A 16,023-nucleotide genomic window follows, 5' to 3' on the forward strand; every position below is an offset into this window, starting at 1 on the left:
TTATCCTTGTTCAGAAATTTTTTAAAAAAATACTGTATATGTAACCATCTGATGGAATCCTAGCTTTTTTTCATCGCTCAGAAAGCTATATCAAAGTCACAAGTTATGTCTGAAAAGAGAGCTCATTTGCCTCTATTCATATCCTTGCTGCTCAAGCACTTGCAGTTTTCTGTGGGTTTTGATGCAATTCAGAGTGCTGTAGAGATATCTTTTTGTTAACTAAGGCAACTATTTATAATATATAGAAGCTTTAGCTGTATGTGGGTCTCATCTCTCATATATCTCATTGGGCAAAAACGTTTCTCTTCTTGGTGTACCTGTATAATAACCATAAAGGAATCCATGCCTGAAATTTTACATTTGTCCTTTAATAAGAATGCAGTGGTTTGAAAATATTCCTGGAGCTTCTCTTGTGGAAAGAGCATAGATGCAGTGACTAGCATGATAATGTTTTAGTTTCTACTAGGCCTGGGAAGAGGGGGGGAATAATAACATTCTTTACTAGAGGCAGTGATGTTCTGGGTAATAGTTTAATTCCAGCAAACAAGGCAGATGGGCTTTGCTCCCTCTAGTGCTCAAAGCCTGTGAAATGGGCACTGCTTGCCTAGCACAGTGTTTATAGTGTGGTTACAAGTGAGAGGAGGTGTTTATTATTAAAGATTGATGTGAATACAGCTGGTGTTCATTGAGAGCCTTCATTGAATACCCATGCAAATGAATCTTTGTCCTTTGCTCTTGTTGATCCCGTGTTTAGTTTGCATGATGCTTAACAGGTTTTAGCACTTTTCTGGGTTACTTACCCAGCTTTTACTGTAGGAGCCAATAGTACCAAGCAGTGATAGATCATCTTGTGTGAGAGTTATCACTTTAGTTACTTGGAAAGGATTACGTCCATGAGGCCTCTGTGTAGCATCAGGGGGCAATCACAGACCAAGCAATTTCTGGCCTGGAAAGAAAATATCCCTGTTCTTCTAGGACTCCTCGAGTATTGTGATTACAGTGGTGTTTCTTGTTCATGACATAACCAGAACATTGTTCTTCACATTTGGAGACTTTCAAGTAAGGCTACATAATCCAAGCTGAGGGTGTAGCAATGATGTCAAAAAAGCTTGTTGTGGAGTGAAGGGTATCCCCAGACATGCACAATTGCCTTGAAACAGCTCCCAGCCTTATTTGCTCTTGTAACAGGGCAAAGATGTCTGCTGCTGTTTTCTGAAGTGATGATAGGGCAGGAGCTGTGTAGTATTTCCTCTTGGAAATCAATGTCTCCTGAAAGTTTTCCCTTCAGCATGAGGATTTTTGTCTTTGAATCTGTCCCCTTGTTTCCTTCAGATTCACAGTGTCTTATATCTGCCAGTTAACAGTCTTATGCCTGCCATTTAATCTAAATTTAGCTGTTTGTCTCTTCAAATGGCTTTGAAGTTCCTGCTTCCTTTCCCCTGCTATGTCCCATCTTTTAACCTTGAGTAGAGACATAGCTCAGGAGGCTGGAGGAATTCTTCTGCCTCACTTTTCTGGTTACAGGTCAGAGCATTTGATGTAAAGGGAAAACGTGTGTGCATGAAAGTCATGAGTCTGCTTGAACCAAGTGCTGAGGAATGCACTAGGTGCAGTTTCTGGTGCTGGGAGTGTGACTGTTAGAGTCTGTGAATGGTCAGACTGGGAAGTTTCCTTAACACCAAGTCAAGGACCACATCATATCCTGTGCGCCATGTGACCACTCACCCAAACACACTGTCTGCCTGGCTGGGTGGGGTTAAGTCACTGCCTGGCTGCATTTCACTGCCTGAATTTCTCCATAGGGACTGCAGCACCAGGGTGCACCTCTCCAGCAATTTTTGAAGCAGTTTAGTGGCTGCATGATGCCCTGATGACAGGATGATTGCCCAGTATTTGTTTTGAAATAATATCATAAAAGGAAAATGTTTGGGCACAAAAATAATCCAATTAAGATGTTTTGGAACCAAAATGTTTTCCCAAGACCATGTCACATGTCCATCCTAATCACATCTCTTGTGACTTGACTTTGGCAGAATAAAAGAGTTGCTTGTTTCCATACATTTGTGTTCATTTGGAAAGAAATCTGCAGAGATCATGCAGTTACAATGTACTATACTTGGCACTGGTGAGGTCACATCTTGAGTGCTGTGTCCAATTCTGTCCCCTCAGTTTGGGAAGGACTTTGAGATGCTTGACCACGTCCAGAGGAGGCAACGAGGCTGGTGAGGGGCTTGGAACACAAACCCTGTGAGGAACAGCTGAGGGAGCTGAGGTTGGTTAGCCTGGAGAAAGGAGATTCAGAGGTGACCTCATCACTCTACACCTGCCTGAAAGGTGGCTGTACTCAGGTGGCGTTGGGCTCTTTCTCCAGGCAGCAACTCACAGAACCAGGGGACACAGTCTCAAGCTGTGGAAATGACAATGGAAATATAGGTTGGATATTAGGAATAAGTTTTTTACAGGAAGAGTGATAAAGTACTGGAATTGTCTGCCCAGGGAGGTGGTGGAGTGACCATCCCTGGATGTATTTAAAGAAAGACTGGATGGGGCACGCAGTGCTATGGTCTAGTTGAGGTGTTGGGTTGGGTTGGACACAATGATCTTGGAGGTCTCTTCCAACCTTGTGATTGTGTTTTTCTGTGTTTTGTAAAACTTCCCTTTGAGCTGGCTCATTCCAGCCCTCACAACTGACCAATGCTTCCAGCTATCTGTGGAAGCCATAGGCGTCACACCTTGTCTGTTCGTGTAGACTGCTTGCTACCATCACCCTGCTCCCCAGTTCTCAGTCAACATCTCAGTTTTCATCCATAATCCAACTTGTCAGCTTGAGGACTGGCTTGCATCATTACAGAGGAAAGTTTTGTGGCTAGCTGAAATTCAGGAAGAGAAACCGTGGGCTTGTCTATTCCCCTGCGTACATCTCCAGGTAAAACATTCCAGGAATTCTTGAAACATTTTCTGACACTCAGAATGGAAGCATTCAGACTGTATTTTTATTAACACCCATGATTTAAAATGCCTGATGTGGCCCATGTTTGCATAGAACAGATGCATCTTATATTTTGAAGTATACAATTCTTAAAGAATTTGGCTTTAATTTTGTATTTCAGAGCGTGGCTTGATGTAGTCCAGAAACACCCTAGTGGAGCTCAATGTTATTAGATTATTAGATTGAATATTAGGAATAAATTCTTTACTGAATTTATTTACTCTGGGTGGTGAGGCACTGGCACAGGCTGCCCTGGGAAGCTGTGGATGCCCCATCCCTGGATGTGCTTAAGGTCAGCAATGGAGTTTTGAGGAGCCTGCTCTAGTGGAAGGTGTCCCTGCCCATGGCAGGGGTGTGGAACTAGATGGTCTTTAAGATGATCCCTTCCAACCCAATCATTCTGTGGTTATATGATTCCATGATTCTCTTATTATTGATTACCTCAGAAGGTTGTTTTGGAAACAAAAACATGAAACTATTTTTCTTCAACAGCCTTGCACTTGTTTTATGTGATGAATAATAAGAAATGTGGTCCTCATACATTCTGAAAAATCTCTTTGAGACACACAGATACTGATTATGATAAATACTTTTTAGAGATGCAAATAGATTTTCTGAAATTGAAGGTAGGCATGTTTTTTCTTATCTTCCAAGAACCTAAAATCTAGTATGCATTAGCCAGATTACTCCCTGACAGAAGATAATAATGAACAAGAGCAGTTTTGCTACAAAACAGACCCTCTTTTATTTTCCCTGTATTTTTCACTTCTTTACCTTATTATATTTTGCATTCACTTTGCTTTTCTACTCCCCTGTAGCACTTCATATGCAGTCAACTTAGTACTGGAAAATGCTTAATTTTAGAAAGCTTCAAACTCCTGTTAAAGGTTGATCTGCCTATTAGTGTGCAGAAGATACAATTTTCAACAGCTTAAGCAACTTTGAATGTCAAACACTGAAGTTGTAAAGGAGGTTTTCAGTTACATGGATGTATTAACATTTGGGAAAATGCTAGCATTATAGAAGTTTTGTTGGAGTTGCCATATTAAGTTAATAAATGTTCTTTTCAAATTATGGAGGTGACGGAATTGTGTTTTAATAATCTCTTAAAGAAAAAAGTCTGTAGTGTAATGAAAAGAGAATTTAAAATTATTTTCCTGCACTACCGCTTGTTTGACACGAGATGGTGTAGTAAGCTCAGAATTCTTTTGTCTGCATCTATAAAGCTTCATGATACACTCTAGAGAGTTTTATTAGATGCCTTAGAAAATACTAATTCAGTAAAAAGTGCCTTGTGAATCCCTGGTGTTTTGGGAAATCTGAATTCAACACAACTGTACCTGAAAATCAAAGGTGCAAGTTCTGTCTCTGAATTAAATATGTACCTCTTCCCCTTCCTCCCAGGAATAGAGCTAATCAGTGTTCATTAAATGAATGATAACTCTGGCTCCTAAATGAACCTTACTAGTATTATTGTGATAGATTTATTTTTGTTTTTCAGTATACTTCACTTCGTTAAGATAAGCTGAAAAGTGAAAAAGCTTGTAAGGATTTTGCATCTTCTTGGTTGTCTGAACATCTTAAATGTCAGGCTATTCCAGCTTATCTCCATTTCCTAATTTAATGCCAGCTTCAACTGTAAGCATCAGTGGAAATTGAGCAAAAACAAGTAACCAGCTAAATAACTGTTACTATCCTGAGTATTTTCAAACAAGAATGATCAGTGATGAACCTCTTCAGTTGCCTCATCTTCGATAGCCTCACTTTCTGGAAGGGAAGGAGCCACACTGGCTATTACTCCTCTTCCTTCTCTCCCAGGATGTTGTCCTGCAGCTCAGTTGGGTTGCTGACAGCTTGCAGAAAGTCAGGATTGATGGAATGATTTTCCAGTGGAGAGAGGAGAAAAACCATCTCCACATGGAACAAATGGGCTCAGCAGTCTACAAAGTTAAGGTTATCCACAAATTGGCATTTGTACAAATTGCTTTACAGAGGAAGGAGGGCTGTGTCTCCCAGTGCCAGAGCACATTGATACTTTCTTTTTAATGGCAGGAAGCCCTATCTTACCCATTACTTGAGTCATAGAATCACAGAATCATTTAGGCTGGAAGAGACCTCTGAGATCATTGAATCCAGTCTCTGACAGATCACCACCTTGTCAACTATACCATGGTGCTCAGTGTCGTGTCCAGCCATTTCTTGAACACCTCCAGGGATGGTGACTCCACCATTTCCCCGGGAAGTTCATTAAAGTATTTAATAACCCTTTCATGAAGACATTCATCCTGATATCCAACCTGAATCTCCCCCAGTTCAGTTGTCTGGGAGAAGAGGCCAACCCACACCTGACTGTGACTTCCTTTCAGGTGTTGTAGAGAGTGAGAAGGTTCCCCCTGAGCCTCCTTTTCTCCAGGCTAAACACCCCCAGCTCCCTGACCCGCTCCCCATGAGTTTTGTGCTCCAGACCCTTCCCCAGCTCCATTGCCCTTCTCTGGACACGCTCCAGCCCCTCAATGTCTTTCTTGCAGTGAGGGGCCCAGAACTGAGCACAGGATTGGAGCTGTGGCCTCAGCAGTGCCCAGCACAGGGGGACGGTCACTGCCCTGCTCCTGCTGCCCACACCACTGCTGATCCAGGACAGGATGACAATGGCCTTCTTGGACACCTGGGCACACCCTGGATCATGTTCAGCTGCTGTTTGCCAGCACCCCCAGGTCCTTTTCACTGGGCATCTTTCCAGCCATTCTTGCTCCACTGTGCAGCCCTGCCTGGGGATGCTGTGTCCCAAGGGCAGGACCTTATAAAACTTCATGCTGTTGGTGTCAGTTCATCAATCCAGCTTGACCAGTTTCCTCTTGAGAACCTTCCTACCCTCCAGCAAATAAACTCTCACCCAACTTGGTGTCATCTGCAAATTTACACTTGATCCCCTCATCCAGATGATCAGTAAAGGTATAAAACAGGACTGGACCCAATAGAGGGCCCCTCACACCATGAGTGACCAGAAGATTCTTTGAGACTCTCTGTGTCTAGTGTGGAAAAGATGTTTGGTTTCTGCTCCAAGGCAAGTCTCTCCCAATTCCTATCTCCTACTGAGTGTGTAGTATCCCTTGAGTGTCCATCATTCTTCTTTTTATCCTCCTGAGTGCAGGAAGGTCATTCCTGTGAAGGCCCCTGGAATCTGCCACTTGCCCTTTTCTGTCTGTAATGAAACAGCTTTATCCCCACCTCTGAAGCTTTCCCTGTCCAGGTGTGAGTCAGACCTCACTACAGTGGTTGCTGTGCTTGTCTGACAAATTAACAAAGATGGGGAAAGAGGCTCTGAGGATGAGCCTGGATGATTAATGATTCTGTGAAAAATGTATTAGCCTGAGCTTCCTGGGAACTGTCATAAAGAGTAATTTTTTGTGTCTAAAAATGTAGATTAGACAAGAGCTATTTATTTCATGAATTAGCATTGACTTCAATAAAAATTGAGTTCTGAAGACAATTTGGATAAATAAGGTCAAAAGAGCAATTTTTTTTTTTTTTTTTTCAAATGCAACAGTCTCATTTCTCAATTCAACAAACTTCGTGACTATTTTTTTGGTACTGAATTCTGTATAAAGACCAAAGTCATGCAGTGGTCACGGGTACTGTGAAAATTGAACAAAGTCCAAGACTCTCCTGATGTTGCAGTGGATCATGTGACCTGTAAATAAACTTGAGATGTTGCTGCCCAGAGCTGGAAAACAGTATAAGGAAATACACTCTACAGACCTGAAACACAGAATCACAGAATGGTTTGGGCTGAAAGGGATGATGATCTAGTTCTCATTTTTTTCAGATGATCTAGTTCCAACCCCCTGTCTTAGGCAGGGACACCTTCCACTAGACCAGATCTGAGAGGAATTGCAGGGAAGTCCTCTGCCCAGGTAATGTAAATACCCCTAGCCTCTAGGGAACAAGGTTTACACAGAGCAAGCTGGTTGCTACAGCTTTCAGCATTGCCATGCCTGATAGTCCTGTGGAAATGTTGTTCCTGCTGTTCTGGGGATAATCTTGTCTGTGGTAAGAAACCACATTTAATTTTCCAGATCTGCTGTGATCCCTTAATTCCTATTACTGGGGAAGAACCCTGTGATAGAGATGAAGTTCAAATAGGGAAGAAAATAAATAAAGGGAAAAAAAAAAAGAAAGAAAAAAGGTTGAATTTACTTTCATCTCTGCAGTTGAGGTGTGACAAAGAGTTGAGGTAGTGCCTCAGCACAGGCTGTTCTTCCTGAGCAAAGATGCTGCATTTCAGAGATTCTTTCAAAGCTGTGGGAGACTGAGAGAAGCTGAGGCTTTGTTACATGTCAGGAACAGCAGTCTGAAGTTTTCTCTTGCAGTTACAAAATTAATTGGGGTTATATAGAGGACATATTAATGTATGCATGGATATATTAGCAAGCCATCTAAAATTTAATCTTGCATCAGTTTCTTTGCTTACACTGACTGCATTTCCTAAGTATAGCTAATCTGCATGAAGCATATTTTATCCCCAGGGTGGATCAGCCCAGTAGCAATGATCTTATAAGAATACTTTTTGATCACTTCCCTGGTAGCTTCCTAGCTTTTGTGTTTTAGAGTTGGTTTTGATTTGTCCTTTCCCCTCCCCTCTTTCAGTATGCAGTCACTGGCAAAGCCCAATGCTGCAGTCAGTGGATTCCACTGAATATTCAGTAGGTTGCTTCATTAAGATACAGCACTTGTTACATCTTTAATCATGTACTACTATTCCCTTATCTCCTACTGTAACAGTGGATAAGCATATATCATACATCTGTATCTGTAATCTATGTTTTTTAATATAAAAATGCAGTCGGTTTAGAAAGAGACAAAGGAAGCTCACAAATGTGCCTGTGCCTGTTCTTGCTCTTAAGGAAGTGGAGGAAGTAGCTCTGAATTTTGATTTTATTTCATTATGTTTCAAAGCAAAATAAGCAGCTTATAGATTAGCATTTTGAGTAATAATTTGTGTCTCATTTTCATGTAAGCAGGAATGCCTTTCATTTCTGAGGCCTTGTATTACTCTAAAGAAATTCCTAAAATGATCCAAAAATTGAATGTTGCAGTGAAGAACAGTTATTAGTGAAGAATACTTTTCTTGCTTTTGTCATCACAGCTAAATCCATTGTTTTGTGTGCTTGATGTTTTGCCTTGGCTTTCTGATTGATGGCTTTCCACATGATTTATGTAGTTGCAGACAGTATCTTGTTATCTTTCTAGCTTCTGACAGTATAAAAAAGAAACCAAATAAAATTGCTTCTGTCAGTGGGTGATTTAATTGGAGAAATCTCAGCAACTTAGAGTAAACCTCAGGCATTGCAATCCTTTATTTTTTGGCAAAATAAATGTTGTCCTCTGATGGACACAAGCGGAGCAAGTTCTGACAGTATCTACCAGCACACTATATGTTGTTAGACTTGCCTGAAGAATGAAGACAGGAATTTTCAAAGGAATTTGAAAATATTTTCAGGCTATGGACCCTGTTTACTTTATATGGGCCTCCTAGGTATTGAAGGTCTTTTCAAATGTTAATCTGTGTTGCTGTTTCAGGAGATTTTCTGTGTTCTTGATCTACTGAGTGCTTTATCCATTAGTATTAATTAGCTGATTTATCTTTTATTCATTTTGAATAGGGTTTTTTTAAATAGTCTTACTCTTGTTCCTGAGCCTTTTTTTTTTTTTTTTTTTTTTTTTTTTTTGGTGGCTGTTGGGGGTTAGGTTTTTTTCCCCTTTTTCCAGCTTTGGAATTTTTCCCATTGTCATGCTAAGATACCTGTTGATTAGGCTCTAGTGACAGGGGAACTTTGCCTGAGAGCTCCTTTAATTCCAAAATTATAATAATTTGTAGGGAGAAGGGATCACACTCTTCATTTCAAAGGGAGGCTTCTGCCTTTTCTTAGTAAATACCTGTCTTTTCAAACCAGGACAGTGGGGAGGAGAGGGGGAAGCGTGCAGGCATGCCTGATTATGTCTCTCACACATTATCAAGTAAATCAGAAATTACAAGAATCCCTTTCCCTCATTGTCTTTCTCCAATGCTTTGCATAGTACTAGTTATTCCTTGCTTCCCTGTAATTTTCTGAGTTGTTTTCCCCTTGATGTGTTGGCCATGTGAAATACTCATAGAATATTAAAAAAAAAAACTCTGAGAAATGGACTATTATAAAGAGGGTTTTCTTTCCATCTGAAATAGATTATATATATGCAGTAAATCCATGGACTAACTACTAGATGCTATGAACATAGGATTTTTATGTTCCACCAATTCTTTTCTCTGAGTCTAGAAGTACCAGAATATTTTAAAAGTATCTGTAATGATGTTTGCGACCTTTCCAAAGCATTTTGTGACCAGCTGCTGAAAAGTGCAATAAAGCATCTTGGTGTTATTAGTCAGACTGTAACAGGAGGGATTTTTCTCAGATATGTCAGACAGGTTTAACACCAGTTGTTTCCCTAAGCTCTGTAGCTGAAATGCCCTTCTGTCAGACTTTGGCTACTGCTGACACTTGGGAATGTATTCCACAATTTAAATGAAGCACTAAAGTGCAATAATACCTTTTCACTAAGATATATACTGATAATTCACTCACTCAGTAGAAGATACATGTGTTTATACATCTGATGATGTGACACATCAAAAATGTTCTGGCTTTTGTCAGTACCAGATATAAAAGCAAGCAGAAATTTTCAGTTCCATGAGCTCTGGATGGCTGCAGCCTCCAGGATGAAGGGAACAGAATCTCTTTAGTCAAACCTTATGAAAAAGTACCCTGGCAGCCTGACTAAGAAGTGCTTTAGCTATTTCCTAAATTTTTAAATTCCTATTTTTCACAGCTCTTATTTCATCTTGCTGTAGTTTTGTGGACTATGGACCTGTGAAAAAACGGAATTTTGACATTTAAAAGAAAAAGATATCTTTCTGAACTGACTGTTACTTTCCAAGTCTTTTCAAGAATCTAGTCTAAATAAGAGTTTCTGAGATAATTATTGTGTGACCTCGTCACAGCTTTATTATTGTGTGACATCATCTCCCCAGCCACGGCAGGGGACTTGAACTAAATAATCTTTAATGTCCATTACAACCCAAACCATTTTGTGATTCTGTGCTTCTGTGATCTAGGTATCAGTGTTTAATTGAGACTTCTCTGAAGAGAAGATCTCCATCAAAAATGTTTTTAAATGGGAAATAGCTTTTGCCACTTGGTTCCCTTCAAACAATTTCAGAAGATCGTGCTACTTGATTTTTAATAATCTTTAAAAATTGCTACTGAAGCTGATGAAATTTGGACTAATGTCAAAAAAAGAGTCAGCAGTCTTGATGATTCAGGTGGCGTTTTTAAGGTCTGCATTGTTTACTAAGTTGATTTTTTCACAGTGTTGTCTTCCCTTTTGTGTGATATTGTTTCTTTTTTCCCATAGTTAATCAGTATTCCTTTTCCCTGTTCCTTTTTCTGACTTACCTTCAGGATCCATTCCTATATTTCTCCTTCTCTTCCATTTTCTCCTATTGCCGTTCCTACACATACACATGGATCATATTAATCCTTCAAGCCACCCATGAAGAACAAATTTGTACCAGGGTGCTGTGAACTTGTAATGATTGATGCCCTCCTGTACAAGACAACTGCACTCTTATTGATCATTCTTGGATGCTTTAGAGAGCAGGAGACATAGCACTGCCTGTCTCCTCTTTGTTGTACATGGACTTTAAGAACGGTTTTTCTTATTTTTCTTGCTCCTGAAAGGTGGGTTCTCCTCCCCCTGAACAAAAGCAATGTGAAATATTATCAAGTTGAATATTATCAAGTCTAGTGGATCTCAGTTGCCCACTGAAATGGCTGCACTCAGGGCAGCTTTTATTCTACTAACACTTACAGAAACTATGAGCCAAAGAAACTGCAATCAATTTTTTCAACCCACAAACTCATGAGCACCAGATTGCATCTATCTTTCAAATATGAACAGAATGAAACTTTTACATAGATAAGAGCTAGAAGACAGCTTTTTAGATTGAAGTGTTTTCTGCAGAAAATGGCCACATTCTCCAAGAAAGTGTACCTAGCTGATTTTTTCAAAGCCTTCCTCCCACTACAGTTTTAATAAGCATCTGCCTGAAGTGCTGCGCTGGATTTGATCACCCCATGTGTGTTGAAGATTTTGCTTCCAAAAAGAGAAAAAAAAAATCATTAAACCTGATAATAGACCTAATAAAATTATTATAATTGATTACATGACCTTGGAAAGGCTAAAAAGAGTAATGGTGTTTTTAAACAATAATAAACAAATAAATAAATAATAATAAGCAAATAAACAAATTTTTACTTTGAAGTCAGTGTCACAAATTGTGCCTTTGATCAAGTGGATGAGCAAACACCAAGCAGGGCAGTAGAATTTCAGTGATGAGAGTATAAATAGTTATTTTAATTACTGGGAATTAGCCAAAATAGCAGAAAGTTTACAACTTTACACTCTGGGAGTGTTAAAGTCATCAACCAGCTTCTGAAGACCACACCTGCAGATAGTTTCACATTCAAATTGCTGTTTCCTCTTTAGGAGTTGTTGGGCAGTTTGTTTCTTTCAATGTTTTGCAATAAATCTGCAGATGGAGCAGATCTGAACTGGATTAGAGATTTCAGCTGAAATTGGGTTATTTTCCTAACTGCCATCTTCATAATTTTACTTCTTTTTAGAAATGGCATTATTTTTTCAGTATTCTGGAGATGTTGATGTCTACTTAAGGCAAATGTGAATAGGAACAGTGAGGTGAACCCAAGGGCATTTCTGTACTACTTGTACTTTACTAATAACTGTAATGTCAGGAAATGTCTGAAATCCAGCTCAGGCAAGCTCAGGTTAAAAAACTGAACTCAGGTTTCCATTTCTGAATGCACTATTTACCTACTCTCTCCTAAAAATACTGGGGTTAGGGAATTCTAATCCTGTCTCTTATTTTGGAGTGCCAAGTCAGCCACAAGGGCCACTAAACAATTGTACCTCAAAGACTAATAAAAAAAAATAAAGCTGAATCTATCAAAAAAAGGCAACAATTAACCAGGCAGAGCATCACAGCAGTATTTATCACAGACTATCCTGTGCTGGGAGGAACACACAAGGATCATCAAGTCCAGCTTCTAGCCTTGCACAGGACAGCCCCTAAAATCACACCATGTCCAAGCACATCTTGAACTCTGCAAAACTTGGTGCTGTCACAACTTCCTTGGGGAGCCTATTCCAGTGATGTTTCTAAACAAGAAGAAAAGAAGTCTTGAGCACAGTCATAGAGCACCAATAGATCAGTCTATTATAGCTACTACAAAGGTGGAGTGTCTGAATTAGTTTGGAAAACGCAGTTTACTTCTCCTATTCTCCTTCATTGCTTTGTGTACTGAGAATTTCCACACCTATGCCTTCGGAGAACTGTCTGTGCCTTTGTTTAGGGGCTGTACCTTCCTCGTTTGAAGACTTCAGCATCAAACTCTTCTTACAATGCAGCTTGCAGAGGAGCTAGGTTAAGTATTTCCCAATGTCTGGATATTAGAAAAACTTTGCCACGGAAAGGGTGGTCAAGGTTTGGAATGGGCTGCCCAGGGAGGTGTTGGAATCACCATCCTTGGAAGTGTTCAAAAAATGTGTAGCTGTGCTACAAAGGGACATGGTTTAGTGGTGTTCCTGATGGTGTTAGGTTAGTGGTTGGACTTGATCTTAGAGGTTTTTTCCAACCTTAGTGGCTCTGTTTCCCTGAACAGGTTTATCTTTCAGAGCAGAATGACTTAGAAATTCTCTGTACTCTGTTGGATGATAGAGCCATTGGAAACACACGTCTGTGGCTTTCCACCTTTCATATACTGACTTTGTCACCAACCTTTTTTTCTCATACTTTCTTGCTGAAGCAGGATGACTCAGCAATGGACTTCTATGCCAGGTCATTATCTCAGACCAAAGGGGATCTGAGCCAGCTTGGAGCCACAGGAAATGCAGCAGGGTAGAGAAACAGGCTGAGGAAAATGCAATTTGGGTTTTATCCCATTGCTCTTTTTATCTCACTGTCCCTGCGTTTGTTTTTTTTTGTGTGTGGTTTTGGTTTTTTTTTTGGTTTGGGTTTTTTTTGTTTTATTTCTAGCTTCCAGTTCAAGGCTTTGTGAGAAAATTTATTTTACAAATAATTTGAATGTGAGGAACTGTGAGAAAGGAGTCTGGCAGTCAGTGGCTGAAGTACATGTAGGCATATGCAGCTGGGGAGAAAGAGGCACAAACTGTAAAAATATTTGAAAATATTTTAGAGCCTGTATTTTGCTACCTTGCAGCCTGATTTGACTTTGTGATTATTCAGCTGCTCATACCCAGAAATACTGACATGTCTGCAGTGTTGTTTAAATACATTTCTTTTGAGAGTATGGTAATACTAGTGCGGATATGATAATACTAAGGGTGAATATTAAGTCTGAATATAAGAGAATCTGCTGTAAACCTGCATGCATAGAGATTATCTCACATTTTCTAGTTTTTAAGTCAGTTATGGCTATCTTAATGCAGGTAATTCTGGCAATTGGAACCCAGGTTTTTTTCCAGTTATTCAATTAAGCTGAAATTGCTTGTAATGTAGTACCATAATTGTAGGAGAGGTATCGTTGCAAGATGGTAGGTAGGTGAGATACTAATTAAATTCTTCTGAACTTCAATAATTTAATATTCAAAGGAGCTGCTCACTGCATTGCCTCTGGGGATTACAGGGGAAGAAACCTGAATAAAAATAGCAGCCCCCAAATGATTTTTGCTGGACAACTCTGACTGAAATTTTGGGTTTGTTAGTATTGCTCCACCATTCTGGATGCAAACACAGTGGGTCATATCTGTCTGTGGGTGAATGCTCTGCAGACTTCAGTTAGATCATGTGTGGGTGGATAAGTACAAAATTTTCCCAAACACTGTTAAACCCAGGGGTGATGGTGGTGTTTATGTATAATCTTGAAAAGCTGGATTCTTTTATATTCAGGCTTTTGGGAAAAGTAGGTTTCAGCCTAATTTAGGCAGGAATACATCTCCCTTTGATTTTCAAAGAACTGTTAAGTCAGAAACTCTTTTAAATTCTTTTTGAGACTCTCATCTGATAATAAAATGAGAGGTGTGGGAGAGGATGAAATTCATCCATCCTGTAGCATCATGCTGTAGCATATCTCAGATAGTCTTATCTTTGCTACATCAAGATTTTTGACCAGGTTACTGTAGTCCTTCCAGCCCCTGAATACATCAAGGCAGATGTGCCACTGCCCTTCTCATTATAGCTCTCAGTAATGATCTAAGCTAGACTGGTCTGGAGATTCCTCCCTAGATGCATATTCTTTCCAAGCCTCTTAATTCAATCTGAATGATGATGATGATAATTTAGGTTATAGTATTACCCAGGGGCTATGATAGCAGTGCAGGGCCCCATTGTCCTAGGCATCATATAGACAAGGAAAAGCTTTAATGTTGTGATACCACAGTGCTGCCCAGGCTAAAACTAATGCAAATGAGCAAAAATTAATAGGAATTCATGTGTATATTCAACTCTTATCTAATAATCTATCTATTACAATCAAATTATATCTACTGTTAAACTAGTGTATAATTCCTCTGTAATTTCTTTAGCTAGAGATGTTAATATCTCAAGGCTGAATTCTAGACCAGTGCTATCTTGTTACATTTACTGGCTTTTTCCTGTTAGCACTGCATGAAGGCTTTGCACCTCACTGAGTGAGAAACACATGGACAAGTGTACACATTTTGGGGGAAGAAACAAACAGCCTTGGTGGTAAAGAAAAATGGTTCCAAGAATAGAGTCTAAGAATCTGTCATGATTGCACAATGTCAAAATTAATCCCCCCCAGCTAGCTACCACCATTTTCTTACTGTGTTAATCAATTAATGTCCTTGATTTATTTCTACACGTGCTTTTAACTGAGTTGATGAGCGTTACTATACTTCCAATTAGATGGGTTTTTCAACATAATTTTCATCATAATGGTTAGTGTAAATGAGATTTCTTAATTATGGTACAGTGAATGCTTTATTAAGAGGATTGAGAGGTAATATTAAAAGTTTTGGCACATCCTTGTGAGGACCCTTTGTTTTTAGGGACACCCATCTCCATCTCGCTTCTCACAAACTTTCTGTGGGCCTGCTGGGTGTGATAATGAAGACCTATGATAGGTAGACTATCAAATCCAAATTATCTGTAATTTTATTTGAGTATTGTAATATTATTTAGTAATGGGTTTAGTATTCTGATGCTCTACACCTTCTAAAAGTGCTGGTGGAGGTCATCATGGTGTATAATTCTGCTCTCTGGCAATGTCTTGGGGGCTGCAGTGGCATTCAAACCTGTGATAAATTCTTATCAAGAAGAAATAAGTTGACAATTTGATATGCAAACACAAGAACCATTAGGGAAACACTTTATGGAATGTCAAGATGCTTATTTACAAAAGTCCTTATACTCTGGAAATGCTTTCTCTTCTCCCAGAATTGCCTGTTTCCTTGAGCTGGCAGTGTCTTTCCCAGCTCCCCTTTCCCTCTAAGACATGTGGTCTGGATGACTGCTTTGACATTTCTCTTACTGTGGAGAAGGGGATTCATTTGCTGAGGGGCACAGTGGCTACCCAGGGCAGCTGCATCTCCAGCAGTCTGGGGCAAGAATGATCACCTGAGGAAAAATTAAAAAGATGGAGAAAACAGGAAATAATGGTTTTCATGTTTTTAGTCCCATCCCAAACTTAGCCTTCCTATGTACTGCATCTACCCTGCAGCTCCCAGTTCACTCTTTTTTGCAAACAAATATAGAGAAAGTGGCCAGGGCATTGGACAAGGGTGTTTAGCACTTGCTCACAGTCTAATTAATGTAGGTGCAGTGCTAGACCATGTTGATCCTGGACATTCCTACTCCAGTGCCATTTATTTTTCTGAAGGGTTAAGGCCACAGAGTCGGAATCTACCACCAACTTGTCCTCATTGTTTTTGTTACATCC

General features: G+C 39.7%; 1 protein-coding gene across 2 annotated transcripts in view; it reads left to right on the top strand.

Annotated features, from left to right (window-relative positions):
- The window catches only part of DLG2 (discs large MAGUK scaffold protein 2), a 966,698-nt gene that overhangs the window by 440,220 nt on the left and 510,455 nt on the right, over nt 1-16,023 (top strand). The window lies entirely within an intron of this gene.

This window comes from Cinclus cinclus, chromosome 2 (assembly GCF_963662255.1).
Source record: "Cinclus cinclus chromosome 2, bCinCin1.1, whole genome shotgun sequence".
NCBI classification, from domain to species: Eukaryota; Metazoa; Chordata; class Aves; order Passeriformes; family Cinclidae; genus Cinclus; species Cinclus cinclus.